The 8,450-nt window shown below is 44.4% G+C and overlaps 1 pseudogene; it reads right to left on the bottom strand.

Moving 5' to 3' along the window:
* Window positions 1–4,183: 4,183 nt before the first annotated feature.
* Window positions 4,184–6,950, bottom strand: LOC117023133 (40S ribosomal protein SA-like; annotated as a pseudogene).
* Window positions 6,951–8,450: the final 1,500 nt, after the last annotated feature.

Here is an 8,450-nt window from a genome sequence, read left to right as displayed (position 1 = left end):
TGAACTAGGGAGAAAGGAAGAAGATCCACGACCGAGACTTCAAGGAACGACAGTGAAGGAGACCGCCCACCGCCGAGGCTGGTAAGTACTCGTTTGGTCTCAGCACAAGACTGATGCTATCCAGACTCTCCTTTATGTTTCTGCAAAGGTGGGGGCTGTGGGGGCAAATACAGTGAGCTCTTTGCCACGTTTGACTTGAGCAGCAACACCCTAGGAGGCACCCTAAGTGTAGTAGCTTAAAATTTTTTCCTTATATTTCTTTGAATCTTTTAAAGCCTAGGCATTAGCCAGTGTGTTTCCCATGTCACAGAAAGGACTAAGGAAGATTTGCAGTGAGAAGAGCTGACCTGTCCACTTTCCTGCTGGGTCTGCTAGACAAACAGATCCTGGTAGGTGCGTACCCACCTTGGCCCCTGGAACCTGAAGAGTTAGCAAAGGGTAGTTCAGATAATAACTATAGAGAGATGTAGAGAACAGGTATCAAAAGGCTGAGGGCTCATTTCAGTTGAGGTAGAGTCACCTTTCACATTTCAACGCCACAGATGTTGCATTGCCGCAGCAGCACCCACTCAGATACGCTCAACACATCCATTTAAGTAACTCAATTACTCTCGCAGGCGCTTTTACATAATGCACCTCCCATCAGGTGAGACGCTCAATCATTCAGTGCAGGACCCAGTGTCTCTCCCCTAATATAACTTTACACACAGCTAATGAACACGGGTTCCCAACAAGTGACTGCACCAGTCAATAAAGAACGGTACAATCCTACTTGCTGCCTGCACTGCCACTGCTGTCTCTGGAGCCAATTAGCCTGCTCCTTCCCGGGTGCTGCGGGAACACATTTCCCAAAGTGGTTCTCCAGCCCACCCTGGGGTTATCTTTTTCTCATTCTCCTTCTTCGCAGAGGGCATGCAAAAAGGGGGGCTGTGGCAATTCCATTGACAGGCTAGACAGCTGAGTGCTGGGAGCTGGGGACATGGTATAAATCCACCATCCAACTCCACTGCCTTGTTCCAAGCAAAGGGGTGCAGGGAGATTTGGGGTGGGAGGAGCCCCCACCATTCCTGGATGCTCTGAAAAGCAAGGAAGCTGCTGACAGAATAGGCTGGTATGTATCTCAGCGGCCTCATGCTCCTCATTGTTTGAATGTTACCTGACAGGTACAGATCCGGGAAGAAATGAAAGCACATGTCTGATTTGCACTTGTCCTATGTGCTGCACATCCCTGTGGTGACATCCCAGTGAGCTGTAAAGGAGCCGTCTTGGTGCTGGGCGTCAGGATGCATGAGCAGTCTCTAGTGGGGTGATTTCAGGCAGGAAAACTCACCAAGATCTTAGGTTGCTCTCCGGTGGAATTTCTGCACTGCTTCTCCTCCCAGGCTGTTGAGAGGACCAAATGATAAAATGTCTGGGAAAATACTTTGTAAAAGTAAAGCTCTGCACAGATATACAGTGTTGAGTGGATAATGTGGTGAAGTGGAAACATCAATGGCTAGAAGTCAGCAGATTAGAGCCTTGAATTATTTTCTGCTCGGCTCTGCCATTTACTAGCTCAGGGACCTTGGATACATCACTTCACCTATATAGGACTCAGTTTTCTCATCGATAAATTGAGGAAGATAAAGCCTACTTCATAAAATTGTTTGAAAATTAAAAGAGCTTATGGGTGTGAATATTTAGAAAACTGTGGCGTATTATCCAAACGAAAGGAATTATTTATTATTGCCTATGTTGACTTAATTGTGGCCTTAATCCAACTCTTCTTGGCCCTTGGGTATTTCATCTGCATTTTATTATTTTCCACTAGTTTTTATGCTGCTTTTTCTTTAGTTTGAAAAAAATGCCTCTCTTCTGTTTTAGGTCTTCTCAATGACACAACAAGCTTCTCAAGCAAAGGCTACGTGAGTAGTGGGTTCTTCAGACACAGCTGCAGGATTTGTTTACAGTCAGTGCTTAATGAATGCTGCAGGTCCACTGAAGTCACTCGAGCACTCAGGCCCACCTTCTGAGTGTTACCTCATTTCTAAGAAAGATGCTAGTGGTCCAACTCAAGGAAAGAAAAAAAAAAGTAAGCCCATAGAAATTCTTTGACAATCTCTTCTTTCCTTGAAGTCCTTTTTCTTTGATTTAATGCAATGCATAAGTCTGGTTCCCTGTCAATTGTATAAGCCAGTCACTCATCACAAGTTCTCTCCCAGCGAGGGAGTCAAGTCTTTGCTGATGGAGCCTCGTAACTAGTAATGGAATGAGACTAGAAGAGATATCCAAAGGATCCAAAGGTAGGTCTCTCTCCTTGTGATTAATATGCAAACAAACTGGGTTTCTGTAGTCAATGATTCATGGTGTGTGTGTGTGTGTGTGTGTGTGTGTGTGTGTGTGTGTGTGTGTGTGTGTAGAGGAAGACACAATGCCAAGGGAGGGTGAGAACTGCTGACATGAGTAAACTATTGATGAGCCCTAACATTGTATCTGATTAAACAGGGTATTGAGAATGGGATGAGTGTAAGGGTAAAAAAAAAAAAAAAGTTAACAGAGGATTAGAGTCTGGAAAACACAGCACAGGCCTATTTCATTGGAAAGTTTCCAGTTTGCTATTAAATGACATATGGGCAAATACGGATAAAGCACAGTATGATTTCCTGCCCTGCCCCTCGCATGGCATCTTCAGTGAGAAGACTGGGGGGTGGGTCATGAGTGAAGGAACAAGGAGAGTGGCAGTGGTCCGGGCCCGGGCTACCTGCCCCGCTCCCAAAGCTGCTTGACTAGAAACAAAGGAGAGGTTGTACTTTCAACCTGCTCAGTCTGGATTAGTATTTTTTTCTTTTAAACATTAAAAAAACGGACATTTTCAAGTATAAACAAAGGTAAGAGAGTAGCTTAATAAGCCCCTATGTACCCATTACCCGGCTTCAACAATTACCAACATTTGACAATTTTATTTCACCTATGACTACCTCCCCTCATTTATTTGGAGTATTTTTAAAGGAAATTCAAGGTATGTTTTGTAACGTGTCAATACTTCAATATGCTTTCAAACTGGTAACTTAGAAAAAAGTCACATACACCTGATGCTATTATCACATCTAATAAAATTGCAATAAATAATATTACCTAGTTCATATATGTCATCATTCATATATATATACATATATACATCATTCGCATATGTATATCATTCATATTATCGAATAATACCTAATTCATATTCAGTTTTGCTAATTGTCTTCAAAATGTCTTTTTCCAGTTGTTTTTTCCAGTGAGAATTCAAACAAGTTCAACCAGTGCATTTAGTTGATTCTCTTAAATCTCTTTTAATCTATTCACTTTTCATGTCATTGATTTGTTGGATAAACTGGTATTTGTATCCCCAGTGGATAAAAATGGTCTTTGGTGGAAGAAAGTCCACTGGATAAGGAAGCAGGTGACCCATGCTGAAGGCCCAGCTGTGCTAGTAATTATCAGGATGACCTGGGGATACACTGTGGACCTTGATGGGACACAGTTTCCTTATCTAAAAAATGAAAGAGCTCAACCAAGTTGTGTATGAGATCTCTTTCTAAACAGCAGAGGAAACAGGACTGAAATGACTGCTACACTCTGTATGTGCCAAACCCTCATACTCTCCACCCCTGCTATAAGGTAGGCGTTGTTCCAAATCTGAGAAGAAAAATCAACCAGCCAAATCCAGTCAGATTTGGAAGACGGTGGACCTTCCTCTTTGAAACTAAAGGGAGAAAACCTGGGAGAGAGGAGTTACAAGTGACACACTCTGTTATTTTCCTTATCTCAGACTTTCCTACCTCCTGGACTGTAACAGTTTATTTCTCGCTCGTGGACAGGGCATGTAATGTCTGAAGTCCCTTCATCCTTGTATAATGCATTACGATTTAAATGAGAAGATTCCAGGACCGTGGAACATTAGAGTAGGAAGGGACCTGAGCAATAATTTACTTCAGTTCCTTATGTGACAAACAGATCACCAAAGCACTCAGCCTCCCTGTGGAGGCAACTCAGGGCCTCCTGAGGCAGCCCCTTCCAATTCAGGTGAGTCACTAGAGAGGACTTCCTTCCGGGGGGTTTCCCTTTCTGACACTCCCCGTTTGGGCCATGCTGTTGTTATTATCATCATCATTATCATTATCATTATTATTATTATTATTTAGAAAGGGTTTATTTTCCATCAGTCGCATTTCCATTTTCTGTTTAAGAGTTTGCGGAAGATGGCTGAAGACCACTCAGTGGTTGTTCCTACCCATCTGGTGGCCTGAACAGAGGGAGTCGCGGACCAGTCCTCAGGGGCAGGCCGAGGGCTCCAGGCTTCCGCAGGGAACCGCCGACTAGGCACCGAGGGCACCTGCGCCTCGGGGTGAGGAGCAGCCATGCAGTGTGATCTGTCTCCTTGGTCACAGCCTCAGCAGCGGCCTGACTCTCCTTTCCAGCCTCTTCAGGACCTCTGTAGAAGCAGAGCTCAGGCGGGACCTGCGTGGGTGTTCACGTGGGAACTCCCAGTGGGTGTTCACGCGAGACAGTGCTGCACACGCGCAGAACTTCCTGGGCGGCATCCAGCACCTGAGACCTGCCGAGTGAGCTCAGCGTTGTTGTGGGTGGGGACGGCAACGTCCACACGGTGCAGGGGAGAGTCTGCGACACAACTCCAGCAGGCAGGGGAATGTAAGACGTCGCTGTGAGGGGCTGGTGGCCACAGTAGCCCCTGGAGGTTGCGGCTCCAAGTAGGCTGCCAGGATCTGCTTCGTGAAGCTTCCAGGAGTCCTGTGGCCTGCGATGTAGGAGGGGCTCGGGCTCTAGCGGCAGCAGCAACTGCAGCAAGCTCGCCGGCCAGTATTCCTGGAGGCTATGACCCTGACACATCAGCGGCGTTTTCAACAGTAACACTGGTACGAGCTGCCCACAGGCGTTTCTCCGAGGTTCTCTTCAGATTTATGATGTAGATGCCATCACTTTTTATAGATGAACTGTTCTACTTGGAAGTCAAGGTTGGTGCCACCTAAGTGGGTTCCTGTTCCAAGGAATTTTGAGAACATCCTCCTTCTTCATTTGCAGGACGTCAAAATGTCTGAACATTGGGCAAGTTTCCTTTACGGTTATGATGGGAACCCAGGACAATGCCATTTGGATGCCTCTATGGGGAGCACAGAAAGGCCTTACTCTGTTTTTTGTAAACATCTCTTAGCTTTCACATGACAACTCTCCAGCTGATTGAAGACTGTACTTATTCTTGTCTTCTTTATTCTTGGCCGACGACCTTCAACGACACACAGTGATAGTGTCGACTCCTTACGGCCCCAGATGTACCCCAGTAGTCAGTACGCCTCATGAAATGTGACTCCCACAGTTGGACACGATATTCCAGGTGGGTGACCAGTGTGGAGCGGGGACTCTCACTGATCTTGTTCTGTACGTTATATCCAGGTATGGAGCTCGATATACCTTAGACGGTCTTTCTGAAACTTTTATAAAGATATCTATGGAAGGGCAATGGTTTCATAAAGCAGACATTAGAGATATAGGAATAGCATATTAGTGCTATGATCCTTCAACTGGAGAAATTGTCATAGGAAAATAAAACACCATAAGTGCACTATAATTGTGAATTTGTATTTCCAAAGACTTTTAGGTTGGAATGTCATCCTGAGGATGTTCTTTTAAAATGTTTAGTTATACCAGACATTCCTTGTCTATACAGAATTCCTTGACTTAACTTCTGTATTTTCCTCTTAGAAATTTACCCCCTCTTCCAGCATGGAAAGTCTGGGTTATGCTATTGTGATGGTTTTTGGATCGGTCAGCTTCATGGCACTAGGTGAAATTCTCCTGGAATATGCAGCTTTCTTTTATAAAGGAGAAGCAGGTGGGTGGAAGTTGGAGTATTGAGACAGCTCAGAACTGGAGGGTGGCCTCTGGGAGAGGCTTTCAGGAAACTATGGAATGAATGAGTCTCAGATGAGATAATGAGAGTAAAAGCCACAGACAAGTTGAAATTCCTTGAAAATATAAGGAGCACAGTATTGTGAGCAGGCCCTTGTTCGATGTGGTAAGGCTGAGAAGCATTGCAGTCTGCGCCGGTTCTTATAACATAGAACTCCTGCAGTGTTTCCTCTTTGCCCTTCTCTAATCCTGATTGGACAAGTTAAACAAGTTGCTTAAACTTGAAACCATGTTTTTCTTGTTGCTACAGAGATTATTTTACTAATAATGACTATCATACCCTTTCCATGTTTCTTCCAATACCTTCCCCACTCTCATAGTTCTAGAAGGGTGTATCCTAGGAGCTGGTAATCTTTATCACCTTCCTGTGGCTTCCATGCTGTGAGGACTGGGGCATCCATCTATGGCAGTGCTGTCGTGGGCAGAGTGGGAGGGGCTATTTATTGTTAGCCTTTGACCAAATTTCTTGACTCAATCAATGTCAGACTTCTCTTAGCCACGTTGGAGCTCCCAGGGCCTTCCTGGCCTGCACCCCATGCCTTCTCAAACTGGCAGCAGTGGCTAGGGTAAGGGAGGGACATAGGGTATGGGCACTGTTTCTCTTTTTCTGGAGAAAGGGTAACCAAGGAAGGTTGAAGTTTCCTTGGGTACTCTGCCAAAGCCTGCCTCTCTCACAAGAATGGGGCCAGGAGAAAGGAACTAGACTCCTTGGGTGACACACAGAGGTCAGACCAACCCACCAAGTATCCTAACTAAGTGAATATAATGGTTTCTCTTGGACCAATGTAGGGAGAGTACTTCCGTGATGGCAGTGTACTCAGTAGCTTCTAATTCAGCCAAGCCAAACCTTCAACATAAATCATCCTTTGCCCTAGTCATTTGCTTTTTACCCAAAGTCATCAGATTCTTACCCGAAATTGTGCAGGGAAAGTTTTAGAGGAGCCCTGGGAAACAAATTCCTTTCGTCCTGTTTCCTCCCCCTGCCCCTGTGCAATCCCCATTGTGCAGCATGGGTTTACTGAGCGAACAGGCAACCTCTCTTTCACTCAACAAAGAAATTTAGCAATCTCTGAGGCTGTGTCACCTTGCCAGCAGAAACATTGAATGGCAATAGCACTGAGAGTCAACACTAATAGCCGACACCAAATTAAACTGCCAGACTTGGTGTGATGTAGCTCTGTCACCTCTTGACACTTCTGATGTGAGTACAGGGGCTTCTGCAGGAAATTCATCAGCTGTAGTTCATGACGCATCATCTTTACATATCTGTCTATCTACATTTGTCAGCAACAGGCAAGCCTCAAATGGCTTCAGTGATTGGTATATAGATTGCACTACCTCCAGACATAGTAAACAGGGTTTTAACTCTTGGAGTTCCTTCAGCTCTGCCTTCCTCACTGACAAGGCCTGGCTACTGGTGTTGCCATTCTCCTTGTGTTTCGGGTGGTGATTGACAAAAGCTGATTAAGAAGGTCTCCTTTCTTTTTTCCTACTAACCAGTACCTCAAATGCGACCCTTCTTTCCAAGTTAGCTATTCTGCTGACACACATTCTCTCTGATGTGTATTTCTAGAATGTCATCTGAAAACGTGTATTTGCTCATTCATGGCTTGATTTACCATTGCTCTGATGGGGAAGATTAGAAGTTTACTACAGGCTCATCTTGATAAATAAACTTGTTTGCTTTGCAGTGGAGAATGCCTTTGATTTTTCTGTGCCTTGCAGGCAGGTCATTTTAGTATAGCAACAGCTATTAACGTGCCAAGATCAGAGTCTTGCTGATTTAAAAAATATTTTCAGACCCTTAAAATTTTCATTGGTCATTGCTACCTGAGGTATTTATTTTGCACATTTGTCAACACCCTCAAGCTCATATATACTCTAGAAGTAAGTTAAGTAGCTTTTCAGGGTGTTCAGACATATTTTTTTTCTTGCATCTTTTCCTAATGTAATTTCAGAAAGAATAGTCTCAAATATATAAATAGTTGTTAGGACATGGGGGTCTGCTTTTGGTATCATATTACAAGCTCCATTTTAAGGTTTTTGGAGGGTGTTCATTGCCACGATACCACTCTCCACATGCATTTCTGTGGCATGGAGGCTGTATTTGTTTACAAACCACATGTGTGTGTTTAGTTTTGTTGTTAAGGAAAGTTAGTGTTTCTGTGGTAAGGATGATGTTTTCTTGATTTTAGTTCTTTCCTAATAGAATGCCTGATGTTGTTATGTTAGTGACTTCTCTTATTTCACAAGACCACTGGTTTTGGTGTCAGACTTAAGCTCCACACTGTCTAAGGGAAGCCTGATGTTTGATGTACTTACCTAGAGTGTTGTCTGTCACTGCAAGAAAATAAGGCTTCCTCCTCCCCGCCCTCTCACCCTGGAGTTCTGACAATTGGGGCTGTGGAGAGGGGCTTGCGGAGAAGGGAGGCAGTGCTCACAAGACTGCATCCGCAGGAATCATGTTTTTACACAGATATCCCATTTGATTTTTATTCCTG

This window comes from Rhinolophus ferrumequinum, chromosome 6 (genome assembly GCF_004115265.2).
Source record: "Rhinolophus ferrumequinum isolate MPI-CBG mRhiFer1 chromosome 6, mRhiFer1_v1.p, whole genome shotgun sequence".
Taxonomy (NCBI): domain Eukaryota; kingdom Metazoa; phylum Chordata; class Mammalia; order Chiroptera; family Rhinolophidae; genus Rhinolophus; species Rhinolophus ferrumequinum.
Note: the sequence above shows the minus strand (reverse complement) of the source record. Positions and strands in the feature narration are given on the sequence as shown.